Raw genomic sequence first — 15,405 nt, forward strand, 5'->3', positions numbered from 1 at the left:
CCTTATCTCTTTTCCCTTGGTCGCCCAAAGTCAGCAGGAAGTAGCCAGAGAGACAGCCGCCGCCCTTTTTCCTCTTTAAGGAGTTGGGAATGTCTGGTGGAGGACCCTTGGGCCTCTCTTACCCCCCCCCCGCCCCACCCAGGGCCCAGCCACATGGAAGGTATTTTACTTCCCCATGTGGAAAGTCCCTCTACGCTTACATGGGAAGTTCCCATCTTGCCCTGCCCGGCTTCCCGGCTCAGCTCTCCCAGACCCCGACTGGCGCAACTCCAGCTACCTCCCGCCCAGCGACCACCCAACCAATCACCACCCGCCCCATCAGCTCTCCCCCAACTTCCCGCCCGGCAGTTTAAACTGACCAACCGCTACCTGCCACCTCCGCTCTCCCACTCCCTCAGCTCCACTACCCCTATAAAAACCGCAAGACAAAGAAAACTGGCACGAGACTGCTGACTCTCCCCTGTGCACGAGTCTAGTCTGCCCGGAGATTCCCTAATAAAGCCTGAACTCTTACTTCATCTCATTTAATTCGATCGGGCGTTGGGGTCCAAGCAACGAGGGTCCGGGCAGGTCAGACACATTCCTTTTTGTAACTGAATAATATTCTGTTGTGCGGATGTACCACAGTTCGTTTATTCATTCATCAGTTAATGGTTGTTCGGGTTGTTTATGTTTTTGGCTGCTGTAAATAACGTGGCCATGAGCATTCATGTGCAGATTTTTGTGTGAACATATGCTTTCAATTCCTTTGAGTATATGTGTAGGAATCAAATTGCTGGGTGCTATGGTAACTTCATGTTCAACTTTTTGAGGAACTGCCAAACTGTTTTTAACAGTAGTTGTGTCATTGTATATTCTTCCCAGCAATGTATGAGAGTTCCATTTCTCCACGTTCTTGCCAACATTTGTTATTTTCCTTTTAAAAAAACTTACAGTCATCCTAGTGGCATTTCACTGTCGTAGTGAAGTGGTATCTCATTGTGGTTTGAATGTGAATTTCTCTAGTGAGTAACAACATAAACACGTTTTCATGTGCTTGCTGACCATTTGTATAGCTTCTTTGGAGAAATGTCTATTCAAGTCTTTCACCCTATTTTTAACTGGACTTTTGTCTTTCTACTGCTGAGTTGAAAGAGTTCTTCATATATTCAGGATACATAGTTTCCAGTAAGGGCTGTTCAATAATTCAATAACAAGCTATTATTGTAACCATAATAGGTTGCCTGATGCACACAGCAAGTCAATATGCCAAGACACCAGTTTGCAGCAGAGGAAAAGGTTTAATTATAGAGCCACCTACTAAGGAAATGGGAAGGAACCTTAAATACAGCTCCATGAAGAATTTGGGACTAGGGTTTTTAAGAGTTTGGAGTGGGCCAAAGTGTGGAGTTTGTTGACTGGTTGAAGAGTGCAGGGTGAAGTCATGGGGTAGGGAAATGAAGATGCAGGGTGAAGTCATGGGGTAGGGAAATGAAGACCCATTCCTCACTGGGGTCTTCAACCTGGTTTGTGTCAGCTGTTTCACAGGAATTTAGGATCCAAGAAACATCTTAAGTAATCCTTAAACAAAGACTTCACGATTCTAGTGTCAGCGATCCTGTCTGCAGGAGCAATGGGGATGCAAGTCAATTCTTAGTCTTAGGACCTACTGTTAGAAGTCCTGTCTATGGGAGCAGTGGGGATGTCAGTGCTCAGTACCTAGTGCTGAGTGACTTTCAGCAGCAAGGAAGTGGGCCAGGGTGCAGCCTAATTAATGCTTAATTATAACTGTGTTTCTGTCTAGAACCTAGTATGCAATTCTTGTGAACCTGCGAGGGCAGTATCATTATGTTGAAGTTGCTGCTAGTGTCTGGATAGAGACAAAATTCCTTAAGGGTTTCTATGAGACCCTATGTGGCCTGTTCCCTTCCTCTCTCTCAGACTTCACCTGTTATTGTCCCCCATGCTCTATGTGCCCCCTCTGGGCTCCCCTTGTTCCATACCCTTGTGCACTCCATGACCTTGGCCTGGATTTTCCTTCTTTTTCCTCTTTTCCACCTGGTAAACCCTCAACACTCTTCAAATCTCAGTGTAAGTGCCACTTCCTCAGGGAAATCCTCCCTGGACTCCCTGACTAGGCCAACTGCTTTAGGTGCTCAGGCACAGTGTGCAGTGCCTCATCACAGCTGCAATTTTACATTCATTGGTGTAATTATTTAATGTACCAGTGTCTCCCTCACTAGGCTGGAAGCTCACTGAATACCTTCAGCCTCTAGCACAGTGACTGGCATTTAACTAGATTCACAGTAAATACTTGTTGGCCAAATGCCACTTCTTATGGAATCCAAAAGCATTAGGACAGTGGATCAGTCATAATCTACCCCTGTCTCATGGGGAAATGAATGAAGACCACCCAAATGAGAATGAGCAAAGGCTGTTTAGTTAGAGCTTGCAAGAGAGTCAGTCACCGTCACTTGCATTTTGGCAGAGACTAAAAGGCAGACAAAGGTGGAAAAGCTTTCTAGTAGAAAAAGGAAGGCTTGGCCGGGCACAGTAGCTCCCACCTGTAATCCCAACACTTTGGGAGGCTGAGGCAGGTGGATCACTTGAGGCCAGGAGTTTGAGACCAGCATAACCAACATGGCAAAACCCTGTCCTAATGAAAGCACAAAAATTAGCTAATTGTGGTGGCGTGTGCCTGTAATCCCAGCTACTTGGGAGGCTACAACACAAGAATTGCTTGAACCCGGCAGGCAGAGGTTGTAGTGAGCAGAGATTGGACCATTGAACTCCAGCCTGGGCAATTCAAAGAAGGACAGCTTCAGATTGGAAGCTGTCACCATGGGGAAGCTGTAAGTGGCGAAGAAGGAGTGGGTCATCCCATATGATGGGTTAGGGGTGCATATTTCACTTTCTCTGATTGGTGCTAAGTTGGAAGCAGGGACAAAAAGTAGGGAAGCTGCCAGTTAATTATTAAGTCTTGAGCACTTGGGGTCAGCTGTCATAGGGGTGATTGTCCAGTTTGGATTGTTTGCTAGAGAGAGTGATCTGATTTCCTCAAAGGCTGACTTGTAGATAGTAGGTTGGCTTCCTGGGTTGGTCACTGCAGATTGTGGGTCAGAGTTCTATTTTTATACATAGTCTGGTTGTTGTCCATTTTTCTATTCAGTATCTCACTCATATGTACAGGAAAGAGAATATAGCAAGGATGTTAACAGACTTGCCCCAGTTCACACAGCTTAGTAAGTATGAGTCTGGGACCTCTGTCTAGTGATTTACACCTTACCTTGCCACCTCCTCCCACTCACCTGAAGGCAATCTGTGCCTAGGATGCAAATGACCAAGTTGTGTCCTGTAATCTCTGAGTCAAGGACTGAGAGTCTTTTACAGTACCCTTAAAATTGGCCGGGCACAGTGGCTCATGCCTGTAATCCCAGCACTTTGAGAGGCCGAGGCAGGCGGATCACTTGAGGCCATGAGTTCGACACCAGACTGACCAACATGGTAAAACCCCATCCCTACTGAAAATACAAAAATGAGCTGGATGTGGTGGCAGGCACCTGTAATCCTAGCTACTTGGGAGTCTGAGACAGGAGAATTGCTTGAACCTGGGAGGTGGAGGCTACAGTGAGCCGAGATCACACCATTGCACTCCAGCCTGGCAACAAGAGCAAGACTCTGTCTCAAAAAATAAAAAATAAAAAACTGGGTAAACTATAAAATAAGAACCTTTGAGGTTGATAATATGGTCCTACTGTTAGGAAAAACTCCACATGTTCCCCTGACAAGTGAGTTAGCTTTCCCTTTCCCTGGTGTGGTGAGAGACCACTCATTTCAGTGCACTGCTTCCCTTTCTTTAGGCATGCGGGACTCAAGCTAGCTGACGCACAGGGGCTCTTGGGCACATAGGCCCCTTTGGAAGGTAATTGTGCCAGACACGGGAATAGAAAACTATAATTTTTAGATCTAGGAAGGATTATTTTTAGCTTCAGGGAATTTCTCAAGGAAGCTCTTGTCTGTAATGTAGGCTGACCAAAACATGAGTGTATTGGAAATCCAAGTCCCTGTGATTATCATCAGAGTACTAGTGTCTCCTCAGTAGCCCCTGTGGTGTAGGTTCCCCCGCTGTGAACCACATCACTGACTCATCCTCGGACTGTGTTATGGAGATCAGTGAGGAGCAGCGAAGGTGTCGAGGGAAGAGGCCCTGCAGGACCCTCAAGGGTGTGCCCAGGACACAGCCAGGCCTCTGTTAACAGCGTGGCAACATCAACCTGGTCTGGCTTGCAGTAAGGCCCAATGGAGACAAAACACCTCCAGAACTGTTAATATTCTTATTTTAAAATAAATATTCTTTTAAATTTTATGTTAAATTATAATTTAATTGATTACATATAAATATATAAATACATATAACATACAAATATAAAATTTTAAAATAAGTATTTTAAATAAAAATACTATCAGGAAGTCTAAATATATTTAAATAAATTATGCTACTGAAAGGAAGTTTTCCAGCATAAGGAAAGAAGTTAGCAATATTGCAGGAGCATTGATGTGTAGTTTTAGCCGGAGTAACAAAGAGAACAAAAGATAAAAGAAACCAAATGCTGCTTTGCATGATAATGGGCCAGACACTTAGACACATGGGGGTAGACACTGCTTTTCTTAAACCATCTTTTACGGAATAATTTCAAAAGTGCACATTCTTCAGAATATTTTAGAATAAATCCCATAAGTCACATCTTTTCACCTGTAAATATTTCACTGCATATCTTTTTAACACATGAATATTTTTAAAACGTAACAAAAATGCCATTGTCACACTAAAAATTCAACAATAATGTCTTAATACCATCTAAACCTCAGGCAATGTTTCTACGCTACAGATTGTCTCAAAACTGTTTTACCAGGATTGGTTTCTTTGAATCATGCACCAAACAAGATGCACGCATTGCATTTAGTTAATGTGTCAGTAGGCCCTTTTGAGTCAAGGAAAACATTTTCTTATATTAGGTCGATACCAAGGATGAAGCTCAAATACCTTTGAGAGTCAGGCAGTAACTATAAATGAGTGAAGTGAGTTTTAAAAAATAGTCTAATTACAGGCATGCTTTGCATATTAAACATCTAGGAATACACTTCACTTCCAAACTCCCCATCTCACGTCTTGGTCTATTCTTGATTCTTGTGATTTTTGTTGTTGTTGTTTTGTTTTGTTTTGAGATGAAGTCTTGTTCTGTTGCCCAGGCAGGAGTGCGGTGGTGCGATCTCAGCTCACTGCAACCTCAGTCCTCCAGGTTCAAGAAATTCTCCTGTCTGAGCTTCCAGAGTATCTGGGACTACAGGTGCCTACCACCATGCCCAGCTAATTTTTATATTTTTAGTAGAGGTGGCATTTCACCTTGTTGGCCAGGCTGTTCTTGAACTCCTGACCTCAAGTGATCTGCCTGCCTCAACTTCCCAAAGAGCTAGGATTACAGGGGTGAGTCACCATGCCTGGCCTATTTTTGATTTTGATGAAGATGTGGATGCAAGAATTATCTCATTTTCCTGGTAACGCTGCTGATAGTTAAGAAGCAGGAAGATGAGAATTGATCACTTACCTTCGCCTTGTGTCAAGGAGGGGACAGGGTGGGTGGACCATCCCTGCTGTGGTGGAGCACAGGCATCTGCTTTGAAATATCTGTGACCACATTCATGTCTACTACCACAGCCTTCAGAAACGCTGGCCCCACATAGCCAGGGCTTCTCGGTCTTCCAGAAAAGCTGAAAATCCAGATATTGAGAGCTCCTAAGTATAAACTCTGACAACTGATTAAAATGAAAAGCAGGCCGGGCACGGCGGCTCACGACTGTAATCCCAGCACTTTGGGAGGCCGAGGCGGGTGGATCACCAGGTCAAGAGATCGAGACCATCCTGGTCAATGAGGTGAAACCCCGTCTCTACTAAAAATACAAAAAATTAGCTGGGTATGGTGGTACGTGCCTGTAATCCCAGCTACTCGGGAGGGTGAGGCAGGAGAATTGCTTGAACCAGAAGGCGGAGGTTGCGGTGAGCCGAGACCGTGCCATTGCACTCCAGTCTGGGTAACAACAGCGAAACTCCATCTCAAAAAATAAATAAATAAAATAAAATAAAATGAAAAGCAATATGGAAATGCCCACTTGCCAACTTTCAGCAATGTCTATGATCAGTGGTTCCCCGTGCCTGCTCTAGCAAAGTGGATTTTTCCAGCAGAAATCCCTGTAGGGGAGAAAAAGTAGTATATTTTCCTAACCCGTTACAAGGCTCATGGCTGAGACTCCTATAATGAAGGACAGAGTAACAAGAGAAAAGCATAACAAATGTTTTAATATAAGTTTTACATGACACAGGAGGCTTCAGAAATGAAGACCCAAAGGCCCAGGGAAAACCATTTCTATGGACAATTGTGCAGAAGTCTGATTGTAGGACAGCAGGGCAGGGTCTGATGGTAACAAACTGGAGGAAGACCAGCAAAACCTGGTTGTTCTGACTCTTCTTGGCCTCAGAGTACAGAGGAGGATCCCTCTGGAATGAGGGTCTCATGACCTACTTTCATGGGGAGGTAGGGACGAGAATTCCTTTATGAATTGATTCAGGAAGAAAGAAGGGAGGAAGTCAGAGTGGCCTTCCTGCTTCTGTGGCAACAGCTTAGTTGCTTAAAATTATGATTACATCCCAAAAAGGAAAAAAAATGTTTCTCTTTGAGGGCTAAGCTCTCACCTTTTTCTTCTTTTTCCCAAATTTTTATCAAGGAGCCTGGAGAGTCACACTCTACAAACCATGAAGTGTCATTGAAGGGGTTTTTTTTCACCCCATATCATGTGGCCTGTTTTCCAACATGACTCTGGCGTTAACATCAAACAACAGATAAAGAAAGAAACCAAAGTCTTTTAACCCCCAATATATTTTCTTTGCCATATCTTAAAGTAGGACCGCAAAGTTGACTCTTGCATGGAAAATCTACATTTTGAAGAGAATCCTTTTTGCTTTCCCAGGACTTTTTCCTGATCCAGGAAATAATCAGCTCTGATAGAAACATTTACAAGCTAGGGTTGCTACTTGGAGACTTCCTCTGTGTAATGGGAACCTTGATCTTCCCAACCTCTTACCTTCATCCAAACATTCCTTGTTTTTTTTTTTTTTTGAGATGGAGTCTTGCTCTGTCACTCAGGCTGGAGTGCAGCGGTGTGATCTCAGCTCACTGCAACTTCTGCCTCTCGGGTTCAAACTATTCTCCTGCCTCAGCCTCCCGAGTAGCTGGGATTGCAGGCACATGCCACCATACCTGGCTATTTTTTTGTAGAAAAGGGGTTCCACCATGTTGCCCAGACTGGTCTTGAACTCATGACCTCAAGTGATCCATCTGCTTCAGCCTCCCAAAGTGTTGGGATTACAGGTATGAGCCACTGCACCTGGTCCAGATATTCCTTTCCATTGATTCTAGGTCTTTAGACAGCAACTTAACTTTTTTGACCAATTGCCAATAGTAAATCTTTGAATCTACCTATGACCTGGAAGCCCCTGCTTCAAGTTTTCCAGGCTTTTCGGACCAAACCAATGTATATCTCACACGTGCTGATTAATGTCGTATGTCTCCCTAAAATGTATGAAGCCAAGCTGTAGCCAGGCCATTTTGGGCATACGTTTTCAGGATCTTCTGAGGGCTGTGTCACAGGCCATTGGCAACTCATATTTGGCTCAGAATAAATCTCTTCAAAATATTTTACAGAGTTTGGCTCTTTTTGTCAACGTCTTTATACACTCACAACACAGTTTCCCAAAGAAGGTCCACACCCTTGTTTCTCGAGGAGGCTAGTGTGGGGGCCAAGGGAAAAATACTCCTTCACCCTCTATGTTAGTTCGTTCTTACACTGCTGAGCCTGGGTAATTTATAAATGATAAGGGGTTCAATAGCTCACGGTTCTGCAGGCTGTATTGGAAGCATAGCAGCTTCTGCTTCTGGGGATGCCTCAGGATACTTACAATCCTGGCAGAAGGCCAAGAGGAAGCAGGTGTCTTATATGATCAGAGCAGGATGAAGAGAGATTAGGGAGATGACACACACTTTTAAACAACGAGAACTATGATAACTCAGTATCTCACTGTCATGAGAATAGCACTAAGGGGATGGTGCTGACACGTTCGTGAGAACTCCAACCCCAGGGTCCAATCATCTCCCCGCAGGCCCCACGTCTAACACTGGGGATTACAATTCAACATGAGATTTGGTGGGGAAACAGATCCAAACTCTACCGCTTTCCAAAGATTCACTGAAAAATCAACCAACAAAAGGCAGATAAATAGGAGAAAAGTCTCAAGAGTCTTAAAAGATCTCAAAGCAATGGCCAAATGGTTGATGCTTTCATAGCATTGTTCACCCAAATGGAAGAAGCTGAGGCAACAATGTAAGTAGAGAGTTTATTGGAGCCAGGCTTGAGGATTGCAACCTGGAAGCATAGATTCGAGTTTTCCTGAATGTACTCTTTGATAAGCAGCAGTTACAAGTGGATTTATTTATTTGTTTATTTTTGAGACAGAGTCTCTGTTGCCCAGACTGGAGTGCAGTGGTGTGCTCTCAGCTCACTGCAACCTCTGTTGAAAATGAACGTGCTTTGAATGAAGAGACCTTCCAAACAGGCTTTGTGTAAGCAACATGGCTGTTTATTTGCCTGGGTGCAGGTGGGCTAAGGCCAAAAAGGGCATTAGCAAAGGGCAGTGGGATAGGAGTTGGTTTTATAGTTTGGGTAGTTTTTAGGGGGGGCGCGGGTGTTGCAGATTAAGTTCAGTTACAGTGGTGGGGGTTACGGGCAAGGAGTATACATGACCACAAGTTTAGTTACAATGGCAGGGTTGAGTGAGAGGTATTTACATTATCATAAGAACAGTTAAGATGGCAGGGTTGGGTGAGGGGATTGTCTGAGGAAGCTCTGCTGGGTGATCAGGGACAATGGCAAATGCAGGCAGTGGGTGGGAGACATCAGCTGGGGCAGGCAGGACTTCAGACTTTCGGGCTCCAGGCTTGTACATGAGACTTGACATTCAGGCTCCAGGCTTGCATATGGGGACCTGACAACCTCCATCTCCCAAATTCAAATGATTCTCTTGCCTCAGCCTTCTGAATAGCTGGGATTACAGACACGTGCCACCACACCCGCCAATTTTTGTATTTTTTAGTAGAGATGAGGTTTTACCATGTTGGCCAGGCTGGTCTGGAACTTGTGACCTCAGGTGATCTGCCTGCCTCGGCCACAAAGTGCTGGGATTACAGACATGAGCCACCATGCCGAGCCACAATGGATTTTTACAGGCAAAAAAAGGGGGAACGGAGTGGGCAGACGCAAAGTTGTTGTCAGGACTTCGCATTGATTTACAGAAGTAACATTGATTCGAGATCGACTATACATGGTTAAGCTATAGGGTGTGGGTTTTAGTGTCTGGTGCGACGTTATTAGGTTAATTTATAGCTACTTGTGGCAGTAGCAAGCAGTTTCAAGAGATGATTACATAGCTCAAGCAGGGAGTAGGGTGTGATTGAGGTCTCATTTTAATGTCTCTCTGGGTCTGATAATTAAAAGGACGTGCATTCCTCAGACAAGTTCTTTTCTTTTCTCACCATCTTGAGGTTACAGAAAAAAACAGGGGCTTGGATCATAGCAAAACAGGTTATGGAAGTAAAACAAGTTTATGAGAGGGAGAGAAGAGGAGGCCTGGCTAGTAAAGTGGGTCTTGTTTTGTAGATAAACCTCACAGGTAGCATACCCCAGAGAGAATAGATGGTAAATATTTCTCTCAGGTTTTCAAAGGTGTCACACTCTCAGTTAATCTTTCCTGGATTTGGATGAAGAAGAAAAAGAAAAACCCCCTCCTTCTGAAGTGTAGGCACAAGAACTGACCAGTATTAATGTTCAAATAGAAACCATAGAACTGACTGAACAGACTCTTTGTTGCAATAAGATACCAAATCGTAAACAAGACTAAGACCATGCAAGGCCTGGCTGCATAAATGCAGATTTTTCTCTACAGATGCAAACCTCACCCATGAAAAACAGCTTTTCAGCTATACTTGTATTTCTAGCCCTTCTGACTAGCCACACTGAAATATTGCAAGGAAATATATTTTGGGGTGACATAGTTTGGTTTCCTTCACTAGGTGATTGTCCCAAAGCCACACCCGGCTCCAGCCTGCCTCCACGTCCCCATGCTCCCAGGCTGGACCTGCAGACCACACCTCTCTCCAGGAGCACACTTCATCCTCCTTCCCCTGTCTTACTCTCTGAAGTCCTTGCCCTTTGTGAAATGCAATAGTTCAAACTTAGACCTGTTGGAACTTCAGATTCTTCTGAGCCTTGAGAGGAATGTGGCTATGTGGCCCGAGTTACGTGGCATGCAGCTGCAATGTCTGTCTTTTTCTTTCCTGTAAATAACAAGACCCCCTGAGATCACTGCCTTCCTCATGGAGTAATAAAGTAATCTTCCTTAGAATGTAGTATAAACTAAAAATAAAATCTTAAGTCCGCCACCAACTGAACAGACACCCTCTTGACAAAGGAGACCCCAGAAAAACCTTAAAAACAGAACTCCCAGCTTCAATGGGAAGGGAGGTTGGACACTTTTACTTATACCCCCCTCCTTCTGGAGTTTAGGCACAGTAACTGACCAATATTAATGTTAAAATAGAGACCATGCAACTGACAGACAGACTCTTTGTGGCAGTAAGATGCCAAATCATAAACAAGACTAAGGCCATACAAGGCAAGAGTTAAGTCGTATCTGTAAGCCATGAATCTTGCTACACAGCATTCTTATCTTAAAACATTACTTTCAGCAGACTCCAAGTTTTAGACAGAGCCTTACCTCTTTAACCAATTACAAAATAAAGAATCTCGGGCCGGGCGTGGTGGCTCATGCCTGTAATCCCAGCACTTTGGGAGGCCGAGGTGGGTGGATCACGAGGTCAAGAGATCGAGACCATCCTGGTCGACATGGTGAAATCCCGCCTCTACTAAAAATACAAAAAATTAGCTGGGCATGGTGGCTTGTGCCTGTAATCCCAGCTACTCAGGAGGCTGAGGCAGGAGAATTGCCTGAACCCAGGAGGCGGAGGTTGCGGTGAGCCGAGATTGTGCCATTGCACTCCAGCCTGGGTAACAAGAGCGAAACTCCGTCTCAAAAAAAAAAAAAAATCTGAGAATTGGGCCAAGCATGGTGCTGTAATTACAAGCATCACGCCTGTAATCTCAGCACTTTGGGAGGCCAAGGCAGGCAGATCACCTGAGGTCAGGAGTTTATGACCAGGCTGGTCGACATGGTGAAACCCTGTCTTTTAGGAAAAAAAAATTATTTAAAAAAAAAAAAAAAAAGAATCTCTGAATCTACCTGTAACCTGGAAGCCGCCAATTCAAGATGTCCCACCTTTTCAGGCCATACCAATATGTACCTTCCATTTCCTGATGTATGTGTTTGCCTGTGATTCCTGCCTCCCTAAAGTGTACAAAAAAAACTGTAATCCAACTTCCTCGGGTGAACTTTCTCAGGACCTCATGAAACTGTGTTTCCCTAGGCCTCAGTCATTCATGTAGGCTCAGAATGAAACTCTTTAAAATATTTTACAGAGTTTGGTTTTTCTGTTAACAGCAGCAATCTGTCAAATTGCTGTAACATTGAGATAGAGTTAAGAAGAAATTACTTCGATAGTGAGGGTAGTGGAGTCCTCAGTAAGTTTCCTTTTTAATAAAAAGCAGCCTCCAAATCATTTTCTAACAAAGAGCAGCCTGTAAAATCAAGCTGCAGACATAGATAAGCAAGTTGGAAGCTGGCGCGGGTGAATGCTGGCAGAAAAAGCTACCAGGGATTAGGCATGCTCAAAATGGCGGCTCCATCCTCCCTTCTCTCTTTACCAGCCACTTGAATAGTAAGGAGCAGACAAGATGGTGCTGGTCAACTGGAAAGTCCATTTGCATAATAAGATTAGGGTGGAGTGGCCAGCCTCCCCCATACAGTATGTATACATCACAATTAATCTAACCAATCTGTGGACCCTACATAAATCAGCCACCGCCTCCTCAAGCCTGCCTACAAAATCTGGCAAACTCTGCCACCAGCCAGTCTTTTTCCTCTTGGAAGCACCTCTCTCTCACTAAAGAGAAAGCTATTTACCTTTCTCTTTTGCCTATTAAACCTCTGCTCCTAAACTCCTATGTGTGTTCGTGTCCTAAATTTTCATGGCACCAGATGACAAACCTGGGGTATTTACCCCAGACAATGCAGCCGCTTCAACACGTGCACTGCTCTCCTATGGGAAATGTTGTAATCCTGCTAAAACTTCTCGGTCTCTACCTGCATAAGTGAAACCTGAACTTCTCCACTTTGGAAACACCCCATTCATTTGGAGTTGGTGCCTTCCAGGTGGCCATCTTCAACGTTTGGGCTTGAATAAACTCCATGCTTAATCATATTTTCTGAACCTCATTATTTAAAGTTGACACTTTAAAGCCTTGTCTTTCATCTGACATTCACCCCCTCATCTTTATTTTCTTTTTTATTTTATGTATTTGTTTGTTTATTATTTTTACCTCATCCTGGACTCCAAAGGCAACTCTTTCCGTCTTTGAAGCCACCTTTGCAAAGATTATGACTGACAGAAGTCTGGCATGGTTGACTCCATCTTGTGCTAGCCTCACAGGCTGGCTGTCTTCGTTCATTCCTGGACACAGGCCAAGCTAGTCATGGGAGGAATTTAGTTTATAGTCTAACTTTGAAGCAAGGATGATAATAGCCTTTCCCTAAAACTAACTTCCTCATTGTTCAGGGACTGAAATCACCTTTGTAAAATTAATGAAAGGCCACAGGATTAAGATTACAGGAGAGGCCTGAATTCTGCTAAAATGTAAGCATAGTTTCTATAATCCCTTACTGCTCAGGAGTCACGTGGCCAGGGGTCATAAGATTTGTGATTTCCCCAATTGCTCATATAGATAACATCACTATTATAGAACCTGAGATTGGTCTTTTGAGATGTTTTTCAAATTGACCCCACCTGGACCCAGGACTCATGATTCACTGCTTCTGTGGCCCCCTACCCAGAGGTGGACTCAGCACACATAGACTGTTTTCCACACCCTTATTATTACTGGTGGAAGGTGTCCAGGTTCTTGGCATCTTGAACAAAGAATTGGACCAAACACACAAACAAATCAAGGAAAGAATGAAGCAACAAAAGCAGAGATTTATTGAAAATTAAAAATACACTCCACAGGGTGGGAGCAGGCCTGAACATAAGTGCTGAAGAGCCTGGTTACAGAATTTTCTGGGGTTTGAATACCCTATAGAGAGTCCCTTTGGTTACTTGGTGTACAACCTATGTAAATGGAGAGGATATTTCCTGTCATAGCTGAAGTGTTGGCATTTTATTTAGTTCTAGGAAGTCAGCATGAATCAGCCTTATGTTCCTTGCTTCCAGACCCTATTCTCCTGCCTCACTAGGATTGCATCCCCAACCAATCAGCAGCATCCATTCCCTAGTCCAATGCCTACCAAACTATCCCGGAAAAAACTCTAGCTTCTGAGCCTGTGGAGAGACTGATTAGAGTTGTCTCACGTGGCGGGACTCAAGTTAAACTCTTTCTTTACTAGAATACTATGGACTCAGTGAACTGGTTTTGTCTGTGCAGTAGCAGGATGAACCTGCTGGGTGATTACATCTTTTTTGGATGTACTAGTCTTCCGTGCCAAAGAGAAGTCCTAGTATCCTGGTCTTGCCACATCCTGCAAATTCTGATGCTTTGGGTGTTTTATTATTTCAAAGTCTTATTTCTCAGTTCAAGAGACTGGTGAGATCTATAACCACACCTATTTGTAGTGCTTGTGTCTTTGGCTTCCTTACTTGGTAATAAAGAAATTTCTTTCCTCCAACCTTTGCTACTCAAAGTATGTCTATCAACTGGTAGTATTGGCTGGCCTAACCTGGGAGCCTGTTACAAACACCTAGACTCAAACTTTATCCCAGACCTGCAAAATAGAATTTGCAAACAAAATTCCAGGTGATCATATGCACATTGAAGCTTCAGGAAGTCTGCTCTAAACAACCAGATGAGGCTGGACACAGTGGCTCATGCCTATAATCACAACACTTTGGGAGGGTGAGGCAAGCAGATCACCCAAGGTCAGGAGTTTGAGATCACCCTGGCTAACATGGTGAAATCCCGATGCCACAATAAAACACAAAAATTAGCTGGGTGTGGTGGCAGCTGCCTGTAATCCCAGCTACTTGGGAGGCTGAGGCAGGAGAATTGCTTTAACCAGGGATATGGAAGTTGCAATGAGCCAAGACTGTGTCACTGCACTCCAGCCTGGGTGACAGAATGAGACTCTATCTAAGAAAATATGAATAAAAATAATACTTGGATGTTGAAACTTTTCTTTGAGTTAGTGCTTCATCCTCAAATGACTTTAAACTGACCTTGATGGAGCAAACATTTAATTCGGACAAGCATAAGTGTTTCACCCTGATATAGTTCACAGAACACCCTTCTGTATGATTCTGGTTCCATGGGAGCTATTTTACAGTTCTGTAAATCACCCACCCACTCCACAGTGTAGGATGCTGGAGGTTCAATTAACTTCTCTTCCTCACTATGGGAAAACCAGTTTGCCTCAATCTGCATATCAGTTTTAATACAACTGATCCATAAATTTGCTCTTTGGAGTCTCTTCTAAAACAGCTATAGTATTTGTCTGCTTCCCTCATGAGTAAAATAAAATCTTTATCTTGGGTTTATTTTTATATCTGAATGAGAGTCATGATTTGTCTTTTTTGAAAAATTACCATTTAACAGTGACGACTACCCTTCTTCTATTAGGTTACAGTGTGATACCTCTACCTCAACACCACTGATGTTTTGAGCCAGATAATTCTTTGTGGTGAGGGCTATCCTTTGCATTGCCAGATGTTAGCAGCCTCCTTGGCCTCTACCTGCTAGATGCTCCTAGCACTGCCTCTCTCCAAATGTCTTCACACATTGTTAAATATCCCCTCGGGGCAAAATTACCCACCCATTCCCCAGGTTAGAACCACTGTTACAGTTAATAAACAAGACAACACGTGTCACCACTATTGAACTAAGAGAAAATGCAGTTACAGAAATAGTGCATTATTCTTTTGATATTGAAGGAAATAAAAACATTTTACCCTGAAATGCATTTATTTGACATATTTTGAGCTGGCTGCCAGAGAGCCAGCACACAGAAGTAGCCCTAAAAAGCCATCTTTTGTGGAGAAAATTTGCATCTACAGAGAATCTGCATAGAGGAAGACAGGCCTTTCCTGGTCAGAATCCAGGAAAGATGAACTAAGAATCTGTCACTTTTAAAGGTCTGAAAGAAAGATTTACCATCTATTC

The 15,405-nt window shown here is 43.7% G+C and overlaps 1 long non-coding RNA gene across 1 annotated transcript in view; it reads right to left on the bottom strand.

Moving 5' to 3' along the window:
- The window catches only part of LOC100894355 (uncharacterized), a 68,865-nt gene extending 68,594 nt beyond the window's left edge, over positions 1-271 (bottom strand). The window contains exon 1 of the long non-coding RNA XR_004732893.3: positions 201-271. This is a non-coding gene — a long non-coding RNA (uncharacterized LOC100894355). The remainder of the gene's footprint in view (positions 1-200) is intronic.
- Positions 272-15,405: the final 15,134 nt, after the last annotated feature.

The sequence above is a fragment of the Callithrix jacchus genome, chromosome 13 (assembly GCF_049354715.1).
Source record: "Callithrix jacchus isolate 240 chromosome 13, calJac240_pri, whole genome shotgun sequence".
Classification (NCBI taxonomy): Eukaryota; Metazoa; Chordata; class Mammalia; order Primates; family Cebidae; genus Callithrix; species Callithrix jacchus.